The 18894-nt window shown below is 37.6% G+C and overlaps 1 protein-coding gene across 8 annotated transcripts in view; it reads right to left on the reverse strand.

Moving 5' to 3' along the window:
• The window catches only part of SCEL (sciellin), a 96804-nt gene that overhangs the window by 48702 nt on the left and 29208 nt on the right, over window positions 1-18894 (reverse strand). For 3 of the 8 annotated variants that reach the window (XM_080576178.1, XM_080576175.1, XM_080576174.1), the window contains exon 2: window positions 3360-3482. The gene's annotated coding sequence lies outside the window, so the exon portion shown is untranslated. Of the gene's footprint in view, window positions 1-3359; window positions 3508-3590; window positions 3675-5055; window positions 5091-5759; window positions 5869-18894 lie in introns of those variants that run through there. The other 5 variants (XM_080576176.1, XM_080576171.1, XM_080576172.1 and 2 more) reach the window with 4 other exon arrangements.

Consider the following 18894-nt stretch of genomic DNA (forward strand, 5'->3'; position numbering starts at 1 on the left):
CAAATAGCCACATTCATGTGTCTACATCTCCTTTTTACATCCTGATCAGCAGAAGACCTCAGGCTGCCATAAATCTTCAAAGCTAAACCTTCTAGTTTTTAGCTAGTCTGAACACACCCATTCTTCCAATACAGAGTTCTCTTGCCTTCCTTGTTTTGTTCTGGGCTGTAGCTTTCTACATAATTAGGTTTCACATATATGCATTGCTGCATTTTGAAGAAAAAAAAAAAAAAACACAAACAAGAATAATAGAAGCATTTCTGGTAAGAATAATTTTTTCCACATTAGACTGAACTAGTTATAGCCAAAAAAATCTTTGTTCTTTAGCTTCTAGCTATGACAGTGATTAAGATCTTATTTATAAATATTTAGATTACATGTATTTTGCTTTTAATAAACAATATTTCTTTCCTCAGCTTAAAGGTACTGCATATCATCAGACTGTACAAGTAATTCACCATAGGAAATCTAAAAATGTAGAGGGAGGTACACCCACTTCTCTGAAAAGTCAATAAATTTGTTTTTCTACAGCAGTTTTTCATATAAAGTATTGCCAAACATCAATGTCTAAAATATTAAACTTCCTACTATTATTCATGAACTGGACAATACAGAAGATTATAGAAGAAGCATTCTAAAACAAACAAACAAACAAACAGTATTAGAATTTTCCTGTCTTCTAACTTCTTGTGCTATATTGTTAAAACAATCTAGATTGTAGAGAAGCCTCCGAGTTTAACATTTCCACATAAAATGCCATATGGAACAAACAGGTTTCTTACACATGGCTCTACAAAGCCACAGTTTGCTGATTATATGTACTGTGTCTTTAAAGTTCCAACTTTTCAAAAACATCGAATGTCTGCCATTTGAATATGAACGGATAGTTTGTTCTTTATCCCAAATTCAAAACTTTTCACTAAAATGTTATCTTGAAGCCCGATTTTCTCTAAAGTAAGTTGAAAATTTGGTGTCTTGTGAGTAATCAGAATTCAAAATTTTAGAATTATTCAATTAGAAATCTAACAGATGGTTAAGAAATTAATGTTCCACATCCTTTGTGTTTTAACTGATTTTCATTCTTTCATTGCAACCTAGGAGAAATTTTGGCCAGAATAACTTCATTGATGACTGAATAAAATGCAGGCTTACTTTGCTTTACCTTCTTGTTTCTTTTTTTGTTTTGTTTTGTTATTTTTTCCATTAGAACTGTCTAAGTCAATGCTGTCATGCATAACTTATTTTCCATTTATATGAGATGAATCTCAAGGATATGACATTTTAAAGAAAACAACATTTGATCCTACTTAATCACAGTTGCCTAAAACACTACAATATTTCTGTGCCCTCAGTTAACATCTTCTATGTCAGGTCAGCAAACTCTGTTATTTTGTCCATCATTTCTTTTGAACATAGTAAGATATAGATGAGCAGGAACTGATTGAAATCACTTTGTCTTGATTAATGATAGGGATCTCCAAGACTTAGAAATAAGGTACTGGGAAGACACATCATTACAATTCTAGATAGATAACCATATGTGTGAGATGCAGTCTTGCTAGTTTGGAAGTCAACACCAATTTTGCTGTTCTCTATACCCATCATTTCTCCCCTCAAATGAAGATCTATCACAATCCTATCAGAATGTTGTGTCTATGCTATCACCCTACCTATACTTAAATAATAATTTGTTTTTCTAAACATGGGTTCACTTCCTCATTGCACATAAAGGGTGTTCTTCAAGTCCTCATCGTAGCTAGAGCCAGCCAAATCTCTATCATCCTTTACGTTGCCAACTTTGCTGTTTCAGTCAAGCATATGATCCCCTAAATAGCCTTAAAGGTCCACTCTGTCAGATGCAGATCTGTAAGTACGCTACACTTTCCCGCCTCCAACATTGTCACCAGCATCCACTGCTGGAGTTCAAGATTATAAGTCAGGACATGAAATGGAAAGAATAACGCTCTTGCTAACTCAGTACAGTACCAAGTGCATAGTCAGAGCTTAAAAACAAACACATGAATATAATTTATATATTCTTCAAAATTGTAAGCCACTTGTCTCTCTTTATTCAGAAATCCATTCATCTTTTGTCCTTTTGCTGAAAACCATATGTAAAAATAACTAGATTTATTTTATTGACAATAAAGAACAACAAAAATACGTTCCTAGAATGATTCTTTTTTCGAGTTTTGTGTCAGAGAAATAGCAATATAATGCATTTTTAAACTTCTGAAAATAATATATTGTGTTTAAATGAATATTTTACTATATGTTTTATGTCAGAGAATTGATAACGATAACAACCCTCATGAAGAATAGGAATAATATGTGTATGTACATAAAAGATAAACCAGGCAAGGTTAGAACAGGCAAGGTTGGGCTAGAGAACACGTGAATGTAAAACAGAAATCATTCATCTATTTGTAGCAGAAAGAACTCTCAAAACTGGTTTTTCAGGACGTGGGCGGAGGAGATTCTGTTTTGAAAGAAATTAAGCTTTGGAACTGTCCCTAATGTATGCTGAAAATGAGCTGCTAAGTCATAACTCAAATTTGTGTGTGCTTTGTAGTTAGAAATATATGATCAGTTTTAAATGTGGTTTTTATTTTTTTCCTTTTTTTTTAATGGAATGTAGAAGGAAAGTAATAATTTTAGATTTTTTTTATTAACCTACTTCCTTTCACTTTGCTACTTTTTTAGTGAAGAACCTTTCTTGTTTATGCATGGGTTCAGTTAAATGTGTGGATAAGTCATAATATCAAAATAGAATAGATACTTCTACTATACCTTTTGCAAAAGTGGAAATGATTTCTGAATACTTCACTAGCAGTGTATTCTTAAAAAGCAAACTATTGCCATTTTTCTCTTCAAAATCATATAACTAAGGCAAATTCAAGTAAATGAGATTTTAATAATTTTTAATTTCATTTTAGACAAAAATTCTGAAGAAAGAATAAAGAAACGATAAACCAAGCCAAAGAGCAAAAATGACATTAAAACAGCAATTCATGAAAAGTGGTCTGAACAGTGAGTTTGTCATGAGAGAAATAACACTAAAATACAATACAATTAGTAATAAAATGTAAGTAAGCAATTAATTAAGATTGTGTGGGTAAGAATAAGAGTAATTAAGAGTATGGGTAAGAGACTTCAGAAAGGTCTAAGAAATCTGAAGACCTAAACTACGACACTTTAAGGGCTGAGTTTTCATAACACATTCTCGGCACTTCTTGAAAATCATAACCCTTGAAGTGTGATCCTAAGTTGGACACTCAGAAATCATAGAACATCTGAAAATGTAGGACTTTTGATACATGATAAAGCAGATATGATAAGCAGAAACATAAATGCCTTACCTAGATATGGCAGAAGTTTGTGTCCTAGTGTGGTTCAGTGTGGTAAGTCAACCTGGAGATACCCGCAAGTGAGATACAGTCAAAGCAGACGGAGAGCTGAACTGTTGTTCTCCATCCAGCTGTCTGAAAAGACAAGAGACTTCTCCTTCAGAGGCTGAGTCACTTAAGGAGGAGGTAGGAGGTGTGGAAAAGGGTGGCACCTTGTAGAAATACCAAATCAATTAAAAGTACCGGTAAGTTGTTATACTTATGTGCTTGCTGTACTTTTCAAGTGCAATAGGGCTGGGCTTCACAAAATAAAATACTTGCGTACACCTTGAAACAGAAAACCAAGCAATTACTATCTGAAACAACATACTACTCTCATATGGATTTGCTACAGAAATATATGTTGCAGAGTTATAGGGCTGCATCTCATGTAGAGGGTTTCAGGTAATTACACAGGCAAACACAAAGAAAAAGTGCATTTCAACACAGGAAAAATCTGCTGAAGTGTTGTGTGGGGAAGGTACACTGGAGTCTGACACACATTAGGTATTTGCTCTGTTTGCATATGTGGGCAGAGGCAAAACATCTGTGGGGGAAAAACCCTCCCACATGAGATCTTGTTCCAAGTCTCTTATCTGTGCATATTTACTTTCTCCTTCAACACAGCCGATATTAAAATTAAAGAAGAGACTGCCTTTGCTTTTTATTTTGTTTGTTTGTTCTTTATAATAACTGCACTTTGTTTCTCTTTAGGCTAAAACTGACTTACTATTAATAAAGACAGTAGCAGTAAACAATCACTTCATTATAGAATCACAGAATGGTTTGGGTTGGAAGGGATCTTAAAGATATCTAGCTCCAACCCCCCTGACATGGGCAGGGACACCTCCCACCAGACCAGGTTGATCAAAGCCCCATCCAACCTGGCCTTGAACACCTCCAGAGATGGGGCATCCACAGCATCTCTGGGCAACCTGTGCCAGTGCCGCACCACCCTTATAGTCAAGAATTTCTTCCTTATATCTGATCTAAACCTACCCTCTTTCAGGTTAAAGCCATTCCCCCTTGTCCCCACTCCCTGACAAAGAGTCCCTCCCCAGCTTTCCTGTACTTTAGGTACTTTAGGCCCCCTTTAGGTACTGGAAGGCCACCTTAAGGCCTCCCTGCAGCCTTCTCTTCTCCAAGCTGAACAACCCCAACTCCTTCAGCATGTCTTCATAGAAGAGGTGTTCCAGCCCTCTCGGTATCCTGGTGGCCCTCCTCTGGACTCTTTCCATGACAGAAATGTTGAGTAAGACCCCACAGTTCTGTTTGAGACAAAGGGTCAGTTCTTAATGTAACTTTTATAAACCTTGTTGTATATTCACTTATTGTATATTCGGGGAGCTTTTGTAATGAAATATGCGAGATGTTGTTGTACGAGATGCTGTGTCACATAGTCCTATTGTCTTTTGTGAAACTTAAGACCTTTCAGTACTAAAAAAGCAAACTCTGACAAAAGCAACTTAGTAAATGTATCTTTAGCCATGTTACTAGTCCTTATTTGTGCTGATGGTTCTCTCTTCACAGGCTTGGTAGTTAACATGAAGTTACTGTCTAAACATGGGTTATATCTGATGAAATGCAGCTGATGAAGCCACAGACCAGAAAACACTAAGTATAAACTACTAACTACCACAAGTTTCACAATTAATGAATGCAAGCATACCTTTCTGAACTTTGTACATCTCAGCCTCCAGGTTTCTGAAAATGAAAAATATTTACAGCAAGTGTGTTCGAGTACGCTATCCTATATCTTTAAATTTTTACAATCGAGACGAAAATGTTTTGAATGCATCTCTTCATACATATTGCAGTTTTACATTTCTAACATGCATGCCTCCCAAATGAAACAGAAGTCCTTCTTCATAAGCAGTGCACAATGGGAATTAAGTTTAAAAGAAATTCTAATAATGTTTTCAGTTGAAATGGAAAAATAGCTTTGATTTGTAACAACAACACCTGAGAGTCAGAGTATGTTTTTCTTTTGAAGGATTCTTCTTTCAGAGTCCAGGTGCTGGATGACATCACTTTGTCAGCATTTTCAATTCAACCAAAAACGTTCTGTTCCCAAATCAGAGATGAACTTAACCTGTCTCACAGCACTGCTTTCTTTGGCCAAAAATGCTGAGAAACACAAAAAGAGATGCAACCAATAGTCTAGAGAAATTAAATAGATACTTTCCTGTGTTTATAACCTTTGAACTCAGAGAAAAAAAAAAAAAAGAAAAAAAAAAACATGGGACGCAGCAAGCCAGTTCTGCTACCCAAAGTAAGTCAGAGGCTTACTTTAAGAAAGTCTTGCTGGCATGACAGCATAGAACCTCCATAGGAAAATGCATAAATATAAGGAATTCTATCAATGGTACTTACCTCAGCTTAGGAAAAAAGCAGGCCAGACTGTCTGATCTGCAACAGTCAGTGGATTCATTGGTTGGTAAATTTTTGACATTAGCTATGGTAATTATTTAATGCTTCAAAGCTGGAAAAAGAAAAATATATATATATATTCTTCAAATTAAAGCAAATATGACTAACTGCTAATAATTCTGTCTGATTTTCTCTATAGTAATTGTACAAGTATTTTACCTGGTGAATGAGGAATATATAATGCAGGAACACATATCAGGAATTGAACATCTTGAGCATAAGTGTAGAGTGAAAGTGACCCATAACTAATTCCCGTGAACTAACTTACCATTCTTTGAAGAAATTTAGCTTTCAGAAATTCAGAGGAACTCAGTTTTTGCCTCTGGATCTCAGTATAACCCACAGATTGTGTGAATAGTTCTGCAGTCAGCATTAGAAAACAGTTTTGTTTTCAGTCCCTAGTTTAAGCCCATATTTAAGTGTAGGTGGGACAGAAACATAGAGTGAAACAATTGATCAGATTATGTAAATTTGAATCATGTCTCCCTCAATTCATTCCTTGCCTATGATAAAATTCCCGATATAGCACAGATAGTATTCTGGACACAGATTTTTCAGTGTCAAAACACAGGAATGCAAAAAATACAAGTGAATATATGTCTCTGTATTGTCCACCAATGACTTTCAACTAAAGAATACAATTTACCTAATCCAGTAGTTCACAGCATTGGGCCATGCTGTCCTATTGATGTATCAGAGCTGAAGGAATTCTTTATGAGTTCAAACTATAAGATAGCTTTGATGACAACGGTGACTAATTTCATATCTACCCATTGCCATTGTGCAAATACTCTGCTTCTTTCAAGAAAAAAAAAAAAAAAGAAAAGAAAAAAAAAAGCTTCTTTAAAAAGTAGATACATACACAAATAGCCACAATCCTCAGCTGATACAATGGGGTGTAACTCCACCGAAATCATTCAATCATTCTGATAGCATGATTCATAGTAGCAGAGTACATGGTCTGACATGGCTTATGAAGGAAAGCGAGAAGTGACTTAGAATTCTTCCTTATATTAACTCATTTTAAAATAAATAAATAAATAAAAAATAATATAGACACATTAGTGATTAGTAATCAGAGGTCTCTATCTCATGCTGATCAGACTGCTAGCAAAGTTTGGAGGCCATTTCTTAACAACTTTTTTTTAAATCAGGTTTATTTTTTTTTTTTTAAATTCTTTGACAATCAAGCTTCTTTAGTCAGTCAAAGAATTCTTAAAATGCCTCCTAATAAATTTCTAGTTTCCAGTGGGCAGTGTTGACTTTTAAAATTGTGTGACACTGGCAGAAAAGTGTGCATAACTCATTCAGAAAGGCAATCATTTAGATTTGAATGGCTTATTCACTGTTATTAAAGTCAAGCCCATGTACCATCCTACAGTGATAATACGTTATTGCCCTTTCTGATTCCTGCCTCTCTCCAAACAGGATAGTTGTATTCTATGTACTTAGCTTTAGCTTATACTTTTCTATAAAGTCCATGACTCTCTACAGCTCCTAAGATGTATTTTCTCTACAGGATTTTCTTGTCATTTTTTGTTGGGTTTCCATTTTTACGGACAAAATATACTACAAAGTATTGTTCTACCTCCACATCCTTACTAAGGATAGAGTGGCTATCATCGGGTGCCCATCATATGAAAACAGCATACTGCAGCCTAGCCCTGTTGAGCTGTTATGCAGGTACACAAGAGAGAGACAGGAATGAGCAATGACTCAGCAGGCAACTTTTCGTACAAATACTGTTCTGTGACTCCTCCCGAAAAGGGAGGAATACTTTACTGAATATATTATTTTCATAAACACAATCCTCCAAAAGAAAAGTCCTTTAATACTTTGGACCTTCCAGTTAGGATTGCGAAACATGCCTTCTGGGACATCAGATGCTATTATTGTTATTGTTGTGTCCAGAAGACTTAAAGACATTCTAGCAAGTGGTGTTCTAATTTTTTAGTTTCAAGATACAAATAAAATAGCTACATGTATCCTACGTAGCTAAACATACCAAGCCCATTCCCTGGCATAAGGGGAAGTGATAGAGCATGGTTTACATCCATAGGGCTAAATTTTCTTTCCAAAAAGAACTGTGTAGCCTCATCCTCGCTCCTATCAGAAACAATACAGGGCTTCTACTAGAAATATCCATACCTAAGTTTTTGTGGTTTTTTTTGTTGTTTGTTTGGTTGGTTGGTTTTGTTTGTTTATTTGTTTGTTTCAGAAGGGACTCACTGGCAAGGACAAAACTATGTCAAGGAGTACACTAACAGATAATGGCGTTGACAAATGGGGGATATTGCTCAAGTCTACCCCTACTTAGTTAACGAGTATGGCCCAACTCATTTAACCCGATTTTTCCCAAGTGAATCATGTTTAATATAACTTGTGTCAAAAGGTGACAAAATTATAACATACAGAGGTGTCAGCAGTGGATGATGACTGGTTTCCAGCCCGCATGGGTTAGTAGGCAGAAACAGATAGTTAATGTAACCTTTATTTGGGAGGAGGGTTGTACTTCTGTGCTACCAACATATTTTTCTTGCTAAGGCTTGGTCTAGGATCACCTACATATGTATGCAGCAGTTTTAACAAGTAAGTTAAAAGGAGAGTGTCATTTAGGGAAGACAGAACCCAGCCCAGCAAACATAAAGCTACTTAGGTAAGGAAGTGGTGCTCATGCATGGGGTGACATCTTTCCCTTGAAGGTGACTCCTCCCCTCATTTCCACTTCAGCCCTACTTCATAAAATAAGGGTATGCTTAGGACTTTTGCTATGTCTGTGTGCAGAGGTACATTTCAACCCTAGTGACAATAGTTTACCAAGGGAACATATTGCCAGTGGGTACACCCTTACCAAGACATTTGTGACTCAGAACTAGGCTAGAAATAGTTCATGAATCCCAGTAAGATTCACAGCTGCAACAGAGAGGAGATAGAGGAATAAGAAATATGCTTTTTTTCCACAGGTAGGTTATTCCATCATTAGATCCCCACAGGATTTCTGTAACCATCTGTAGATTTCTTTTCCCCTATAGATTCTGGTTCTCCTGCACATGGGAAGACATCTCAAAAACAAAAAACCAAAAACCTACCAATTTGATGGGAGATGTCCATGGGCATCCTAGCTCAGACTAGGATGTATGTTGTAAAGGTAGATAAGCAATTTCCTGGGCAGTCTTGCAAAGCCTAACTACTGGCACTGCCGAGAGCCTGCACTCCTTTTTAATAACTCTTTTTCCTCCCCTGGTGTTCAGAGGTTAGAATTTCTCTGCCTAATCTGCCTGCCAGGCTCATCTCAGAACATGCCTAAACCTATCAAAGGATAGAAAGAGAAAGCAACAACCTTCCAATTTGGAAAAATCATTTAGATTTAGACTATTAAGCCCAAGTTCACAGAATCATAGAATGGTTGAGGTAGGAAGGGACATTAAAAATCATTCTACCCCCTCTGCCATAGGCAGGGATGCCACCCACCAGATCAGGTTGCCCAGGGCCTGGTACGACCTGGTCTTGAACACCTCCAGGGATGGGGCATCCACAGCTTCTTTGGGTAACCTCTTCCAGTGCCTCACAACCCTCTGAGTAAAGAATTCCCTCCTAACATCTAATTTAAATCTCCCCTGTTTTAGTTAAAAACCATTCCCCCTTGTCCTATCATTATCTGCCTGAGCAAAACTACTCTCCATCTTTTTTTACAAGCCCCCTCTAAGTATTGAAAAGGTGCAGTGAGGTCAGCCTGGCACATTCACTTCTTCAGGTTGAACAGCCCCAGCTCTCTCAGCCTTTCTTCACAGGAGAGGTGCTCCAGCCCTTTGAACATCTTCATGGCCCTCCTCTGGACCTGCTCCAACAGCCCCATGTCCTTCCCCCACTCCAGGTGGGGCCTCACAAGGGCAGAGCAGAGGGGGACAATCCCCTCTCTTGACCTGCTGGCCAATTCTCTGTTGATGCAGCCCAGGATGCAGTAGGCCTTCTGAGTTGCAGGCACACACTGCTGGCTCCTGTGAAGCTTTTCATCCACCAGAATCCCCAAGTCCTTCTCTGCAGGGCTGCTCTCAATGAGTTCTTCTCCCAGCCTGTACTCATATCTGGGATTGCCAGGTGCAACACCTTGCACTTGGCCTTGTTGAATCTCATTAGGTTCACATGGGCCCACTTCTCAAGCTTGTCCAGGTCCCTTTGGATGGCATCCCTTCCTTCTCTTGTACCTACTGCACTACTCAGCTTGGTGCAAACTTGCTGAGGGTGCACTCGGTCCCACTGTCTATGTTGCTCATGAAGATATTAAACAATACCAGTCCCAGGAAAGACCCCTGAGGGACACTGCTCATCACTGGCCTCCACCTGGTCATAGCTATTGACCACCACTCTCTGGGTGTGGCCTTCAAGCCAATTCCTTTTCCAGTGAATAGTCCACCCTTCAAATCCAATTTGGAGATCAGGATGTCATGTGGGACTAGATGATCTTCAGAGGTCCCTTCCAACCTCAGCCATTCTGTGACTGTGTCAGAGGCCTTACAGAAGTCCAAGTAGGTGACATCAGTCAGTCTTCCCTTGTTAACTGATGCAGTCACTCCATCATATAAGACTACCAGATTTGTCAGGCACAATTTGCCCTTGGTGAAGCCATGCTGGCTCTCTCAGATCACCTCCTTATCCTGCATGTCTTAACATCACTTCCAAGAGGATCTGTTCCATGATCTTGCCAGGCAGAGAGGTGAGGCTTTCTGGTCTGTAGTTCCCCAGGTGTTCCTTTCTATCCTTTTGAAAAGTGGGAGTGATGTTTCCCTTTTTCCAATCACCAGGGTCTTCACCTGACTGACAGGCCTTTTCAAATATGATGGGGAGAGGCTTGGGTTCAAATCAATCCTCCTTTTGAAAGCAGCCCATTTTTACCAGTAAGCTACTTTAACAGCTGATTTGTAAGGTGTCTTCCGTGGGAGGGATCACAATCACCACAGTTATTCTACTTCCGTAAAGTTTAAATATTCACTGGAGAGAATAGCTCTACAACGCTTTTACTAAAGCATACAGATATTGATCCCACCTCTGCCTAAAGGATTATTTATATATTATATTTGGATTTTTTCCCTTTATTTTTATATGTTATTTTTCAGAAGTTTATGAATTGTGTGATTGAAGTATTTAGAGAGGAGGATCATTTTGTAAAATCAGGTAGAAAGAGCTGTTGTGCAGAGACAAAAAAAAAATTAAACCACTTTTAGTAGATTATGTTTCTGTTAAATTGAGAAAAATATTTCAGTAAGTCTTAGGCTGATACAAAACACTAAAATGCACACCCCATAAGGGTGTGTTTTATGGATTTTAAAAATCTATTTATTTATTTATTTGCCAGCCCAGCTTGCATTTGCTACTGCTACTGCAGATTGCCATTCCTGAGGAAGACCTTTTGGCTGGTAAGTGTAAGGTATGCACTTGGTTGTTTAACCACACCTTCCTGAGTACAGGAAGGAGCACTATCAGAGCTTTTTCATATGCATTTTTTAAATGCTAGGAAATCAGTAGTGACATTGCAGATGTATTTGGCAGCCCATTGTTCTCCCAAAAGGTGTGGCAGAGTTCATAATCTAAAGAAGGAAAAAATAGAAATACTATAAATAGTATGCAAAGTGTCTAAACAATTTCACTGCTTTTAGTTGCCACAGAACATGGCTGAGCAGTTTCTGCTGTTTCCTTTTCTAAAATTGCTTTGTAGAGAAAACATGCTAATCATAGCAGGTGCCAGCACATTTCATGGCAGATATATAATCTTCAATGTTAATAGTCCTGCTTTTTGCATAATTTGAATACCTCCCTGCTCTGCAAATGAGTGGAATATCTTGCAAAAATCCCTGAAAGTCTCATCCATAGTATGCTAATCCTGCACCACTACCATTACTACCTTAGCTTAAAAAAAAAAAAAAAATAGTTACTAATAAAATCAGTTGTCTAAAGAACATTGTGCTGAAAATCTGGCTAAATCAAGTGACGTTTGCATGGTACCAGCTGAATGGCTGTAACCGGTTTTGTAGCTTATGTTATTGAAAAATAGCTTATTTGTTAATGTGTTATTAACAAAGAACACAAATGGGAGTGGCTAAAGAAATTAAAATCAGACTTTGACCAATAGTAGGGGGACTGTAAGAATTATGATTAGCTGTGCTTTTTCCTTAAAGAATAAGCAAGACTTTACAATATCCCCATCACCTAGAAATCCTCATTGAGAGCTCTAGGAAAGAAGCAAAGTTAGCAGCCTCAAGGAAGACATCTTGTTAAAAGATGCTAGAGGAGAAATTGAAGAGAAGAATGTGCCTTCCTGCTACCTAACTAATATTTTCTTAAAGCAATTTATTGTCCATGGGCACTTTAAATACATTGAAGACATCCCCACAGGCTGTTCTTTTAATAGAGTACATACAGAGATGTATCTACTCCATAAAATGATATCTATCTGAGGAGGTTCAAATTACACTTATCTGATAGATTGGGTTTCTCTCTTTAGCTTGGTATGGTGCAGGATTCATCTGTGAGGGCTAAGAAGCTTTTGTTGTTGTAATGATGACTATATCTTTTACTATTAGGAATGAATTAGGTGATACAGAAATTAACAATTGCCTGTCATTTAAAAACCTATATGGAAATTTTATATCAGTCAAAAAACTGATGGACCGGCGCAATAATATTCCATCTATTTAATGAAATCTTCATTTGGTGTTTCCACATTTGTGTTACCAGCACACATAACTGCTGTGTATGCCTTCCAAGCATAACAGAGCATGATCCCATTCCCTATCTACATCAAAGTCAAACATGACAATGACAGAAGGGTAGCTTTTCCCCCATTCCCTATATATCTCTATATATCTGTGTATATCTGTGTTGCTCTGTGAGTGTGTACATGTACGTATACACATATATGCATTAGTATGTACTCATATGTAAAAGAGTTGAATAAGAATGGAGATATGCTTGTCAAAGACAAATCCATTGATTGTTACTAAGTAAACAGAAACCACATTTGGCTAAGACTCAAACATGCAAATTGATAGAGCCTATAAGGGCACTTAGGGAAATCAGTACGTACACTTTCCCTGTTCTTCCATACTTCCCTAAGCATCTGCTTTTGGCCACTGTTGGAGACAGAATATTGGGCTAAGTAGACCTCTGGGCTGACCAAAGACTGCCACTCCAATGGTTTACCCCTATGGTCAAAATTTTTATAATGTACATAACTAAAATTGTATTAAATTGTTCCTAATTCTTTGATGCTGATGTAAACAAATAGCAATATGATTAAGTTGTGTCCTGGTTTCATCTGGGATAGAGTTAATTTTCTTCCTAGTAGCTGGCATGTTGCTGTGCTTTGGATTTAGGATGAGAATAATGCTGATAGCACATCAATTGGTTAGTTGTTGCAGAGTAGTACTTACACAGAGTCAGGGACTTTCCAGCTTCTCGTTGCCCTGCCAGCGAGGAGGCTGGGGGTGCACCAAGAGCTGGGAGGGGACAGAATCAGGACAGCTGGCCCAAACTGGCCAAAGGGATGTCCCATACCACATGGCAGCTATAAAGGTGGAGGGAGTTGGTTGGGGTGGCAGCCACTGTTGTGGGTCTGGCTGGACATCAATCAGTGGGTGGTGAGCAATTGCATTGTGCATCACTTGCTTTGTATATTATTTATTATTATTGTTGTTGTTGTTATTATTATCCCTTCATTGTCTGCCCTATTAAACTGTCTTTATCACAACCACGAGTTTTTACTTTTTTTTTTGATTATCTCCTCCACCCCACTGGGGGGAGGCAGGGAATGAGCAAATGGCTGTGTGGTGCTTAGCTGCCTGCCAGGTTAAACCACATCAAAGTGATACCAGATTTTTTTTTGAAAGTTTATGCTTCAGTATTAAAATAAGCCAGTCTCCCTAGTGAAGGGGCTGCCTTTCAGCCACTTAACTGGATCATTCAGCAAATTTATTTTAGTTTCTTCAGACTGAATTTATTCTCTAGTTACATGGCAAATGGGAAGAGTATGTACATACGTGATTATGGAGAGCACTGCATTTTGCTAGTGCATGTTTAAGACCCTTTTCTTAAAACTACCTTTGCAGTCAAATAAAATTGCTCATCTATTCAAAAGACAGATAAAATCACAAGGTAGATTTGTGATATGTGTTGAAATGTAGGTCAGCTGCAGGAGTAAAATAGAAAATGGCATTATAGATGTGGCATTTTCCCTCCTTGTCCCCCTCCAAGCTTCTCTGAACAATAATTCAGTCGTTTTGTTGTCCTCCCTTGTCCACAGAAGTAGAAGGATTAATAGCATTTCTAAGCATATTCCAAGGAATAAATTTCAGGTGCAGATTTCAATCACAAAGAAACTATGTGAAAGAAAGGAAAATAATTTTCCAAAACCAACACATACCAAGTAAGTCATAGTGGACTGAGAAGTTGAATAAATGATTGAGTTCTCTTCTTGCCTTTATAAAATATTTGTCTTATATATCTTGAAACTTGCCAATAGACTGTTAGAATATATTTGAAATACAAACTTCTCCTTCCCTCTTATTCTGAGTAAATGATTTTTTTTTTTGAATAATTGTTTTAAAAACTGGAAGTAGTTTGGAAAGAATGTTGACAGAAACAGTCTTTCAAGTGAGTTTTAATGTTCAGTATGTGAAGGGTTGGGCTGAAGATTTTTTCATTTATTTTTGTTGCTGTTGTTTTTCATTTGTTTGTTGTTGTTGTTGTTAGGTGCAAGGGAAAGAAGGCTGGGCTTTAAAACAGGATGTTTCCAAAATACTTTGGGTGTTATTAGAAGGAAAAGAGTCTGGACAGAATTATTATAATTATCTGGATGTAATCATGGAGTCCCAGATCAGTTCCTGACTTTCCAGATCCTGCCATGGTACTATAGTAGCATACCATGAAGGACCCAGTAATTTCAAGTGTGGGTTGCTCTGGATCATTTTTCAGGCTATTAGCCTGAGAAATCTAAGTGACAATTAATGCCTAAGTAAATAATCTGAATTCTACTCAATGAAAGGAGAATCCAACCTGGTGACAGCTATGTTCAAACACTCAGTTCCTCAGTGCTGGGCAAGACTTTCCATCGCAGGCCTTGTCTAACAAAAAAAAGGTAGGCAACATCAAAAGTCAGACTCCTACATTTGTCACCCAAGACTCCACTAATGAAATTCATTTCACTCTAATGTAAATGACTAAAGTAGGTCAGAGCATTGGGCTCCAGAAGTTGCTATTTCTTTCTGCTGTCTTGAAAGGGAGCCTAAGATGACAAGTCAGATGTAGGCATCTACACTGTAAACACATAGACATGTCAGATGAATCCCATGTAATGGCAGGATTTCAAATTAAATTTTTGCTCTTGCAGAAAGCCATGATTCTTGCCAAATTTCAAACAAAAGGAAACATGCATTCAGATTTTTTTTTCTCTGTCTCTGGCCAAAATTCAAGTTGCAAATCTCATTCTGCACCCTGGAAAATAACAGCACCTATACTAAATCAAAACTTGTCTAATCTTCAAGCAAACTGCTTGTCCTGTGATGCATTGTAGAAAACAGCTTCCCAGCAACACTGTGGCCACTTACAGAAAAAGCATGGCAAGGAAACTATAAAATGGGCACACTGGAGTCTAACCCACAGAGGACATGCCAGATTAGGGGACGGAGAGAAAACAAACGAACAAAAAAAATCATTGAGTTTTTTAGGCAATTCCTTCCCTTTCATTCATGGGTACAAAGGGAATATTCCTATTTCTAGAAGGAATATGTCAGATCTTTCTGAATTCTAAGCCTCTAGCTATACTTAAAGTAAAACTTTAATTTTTAGCTGTCTTGTAGTTAACTTTATTCATTCTGTTCAGAGTCCTGAGCTGCAGATAAACCAGTAAAAACGAGATTTGACATCATCTACATACCTGTGAGCAGAACCTCCATAGTATTGTGCCTAAATGACAGTATTTGAATTCTTCATCTTTTCTCAATTTTTATTTTGAAACAATTCTGCTCTAGAATATTTTAAACTTTTAAACCCATAGTGGTTTTACCATTTTAAATTGCTGAAGAAAGCTCCATGTCAGTGAGCTATGCTGTAGCTTAATTACACAGCCAGCATGGGTGTGTGAGAATAGCCACCACATACTAGAGAATAAATTGCTGGGTTTGGTTTTTCTTGATTTACAAGTTGCTATATGAGGCGCATGTTCCTAGGGAGTGGTGAAAAGTAGGGGTGTGTTAAACAGGTTTAAGAACATTTTAAAGAGACACAGTCAGGTTTGAGACATAGTAGATTTGGTGTACTTCCTCCTTCCTGCCAAATAACATTTTCTGTTTCTGTGGTTAAAAACAGTTGAGCTGCACCCTGCCTCTCCGTTTAAGTGATACCACAAAATCCAGTGTCACAGTATGTGTCACACTGGTCTCTCTCTGTCTTTTTTCGTTTTTTGTCATCAGTAAGGAAATGAAACTGCCAAAACTGCTGGTCTTCACGCTCCTTGGAGAGCAGAATTCGCATGCCACCAAGCTCAGCCAGTAAAATCTTGTGGTTTTCTGTAAAAATAGCTGTGGGGAGGACAAACAACACTTGGATCAAATTATTTCTCTACTCAGAGCAGTACAGAAGTTATTTGCTAGTGTTGCTGGGGCTACCACTTCAGTGTCTGAAATACCCCGGTATGAAACCTGGTTTTCAAGTTCCCAGGTACCTTCTCAAAAATCACATGTTGTTGAACATGGATTCTCTTGTTTCCCATATGTTTTGCATGGAGAATGGGCATTATTTTGAATCTTTCTTACACATAGTACTGGCTTTGAGCCTTGGAGAATTAAATGTTATTTTCTCTTTCTGGGTAAAGATCTCTACCGGAACTAAAGATAATTTCAATTGAAAATAAGAACAATCTTTCTTGCTTTCACAAGAGATGACAGGAATATCAATTTCAATTGCTTGCTTACTACAGGAGAACAAAATTAGCTGAGCACAATGTGTATACAAATTTCAGCGTGCCATTATTGTAAATAACATTGAAGTTTTTTTTGGAAGCATTTAACCTCACTTTCTCAGAGACAGTTTTTCTTCTTTTTTTTTTTTCTTTCTTTTTTTTTTTCTTTCTTTTTTTTTTTTTCTTTCTTTTTTTTTTTCCCCCTAGGCTGATAAATATGTTAAAATTTGGATGTTTTCCATTACATTATACTATACTACTTGAGGTGCTATCTTGTTCTATATAATCAAAACATTTAGAACTAAAATTCCAGTACTTAGTTATTTGAGAAAATACATGTTTTAAATTTGCCCTTCCAAAGGTAATAGGTGAGCACCATGACACACACAAAGATCATTGTTAGTCAGACCAAAACTTAATTCATGAAAAGAGCACAGTGGGGACATGACTTGTAAGTGCCAATGTTTGGAAGAAGGAGAGTAAATGGAAAAAGAAATTTGAAAGTAGGTAGCAAAGTAGCTGAAGAAGAGTTGAAATAATTAGGAAGGAGGGCAATGTCAAAGAGAAAATGGAAGCAAGCAGAAAAGGAAGGCCAAGATCTGTCTGATCTCATATACTGACAATGCAAATCATACAGAGCTGTGCTTATAAAAGGGTTTGAGAACTGGAGTCTTGTATATACAGAAGATATATATCTCCTACCATTTTTAAGCAAGGTGGATAGAGGTGTTTATATAAAACAAACAAACAAAACAAATCAAAAAAAAGCTTTCTACAGGAATTTTACATTCTAGGAAATCTGTGATCAGATGAAGAGAAAGGATGAGCAGTGATATTGCATGAGAACTATGTCATGAAAAATGTGTGGCATGTTAGCAATTCTTTCCACACGGCCTGTGGTCGGGACAGAGTAGCATCTGAATTATGCTGCAGAAGGAGCAATTAAAGGCAAATGCACAGGATGAGGAAGGATGGTTGCTTAGCTGAAAACATGAGAGCTGAGAGATATGAAGACAATACCACAAATAAACAGCCTGCGGAGGTTTGCGCAGAAGGCCAAGTTCAGTGATAGCCTCTTAATATAATTTTTCTACGGATTTTGTGAGTTCAGCTTCCTAAATGTTCAGAGGTGTAACTGCAGTGACTATCTGTTCAGGAAACACCCCAGAGATTGCCATGAATCAGTGTCTCTGTCACTAACCTAACTGTACAGTGTAGTGATCCAGTAAACGGGTGCTGACAATAGCTTTTGTGGTTAGCAGCAAGGGCGCGGTTTCATTATCAGTTTAAACTGATCTAATACCACATTCCCACCAGGAGGAGCAGTTCTGCCTTCCTTGTCCTGCCCTTGGCCATGTTCGTGCAATAGTCTCTTACATCAACTCAGTCAGATCAGTAAACTGATCCAATTCACTGCAGGTCTCATGATCAAAAGAACAGAAGAAGCCTATAGCAAAAAATAATAATAAAATAAAATACTGGGTAAGGCAACACCACCAATTTGTCAGGGTACTATTAGGAGGTTTACACCAGTCATGAAACCATCTTTTAAAGCTAGTACCTTAATTTAGCAACTATTGAAACAAAAGGACAGTTCACACCTCAAAATTAGTATTTTAACTTCTCCGTAAATTCAGCCATGTTATTTCTAGTCATATTCTTCCTCCAGAGTACAGAGTATTTTCCCTGCCCTAGCAGCTACAGACTTTTACAATACAACTTTCCCACAGGATTTCAACCTAAAGGACATGACAACATTTAGAATGAACAATCTACATTCTTTCAGAGTATGTCCTGATTCTCTTAAAGTCTTAAAGTACTGTGCTAGCTTTCCTCTCATCTACAAATCACACCTTGCTCATATCTCTACATGTATACATATGGGAAAAGCTATTAAAAACATAAGCATTTGCCAAATATTATTGGTACATCATATTTTCCATACGGAAAGACTTTTCCTCATCTCAAAATTTGTTTCTAAATTAGTGATCTTTGATATCTTCCAAGCACTAATGGGAAGGACAAAACTTGAGGATGGGATTTGAGTGATAGGAACCATTATCACTTTAGGCATTAAGGAAGTCAACTGACCACTAAATTGGTCAACAACTCAAAAGACAAAAGAAA

This window comes from Anser brachyrhynchus (genome assembly GCF_964034855.1).
Source record: "Anser brachyrhynchus genome assembly, chromosome: 1".
Classification (NCBI taxonomy): Eukaryota; Metazoa; Chordata; class Aves; order Anseriformes; family Anatidae; genus Anser; species Anser brachyrhynchus.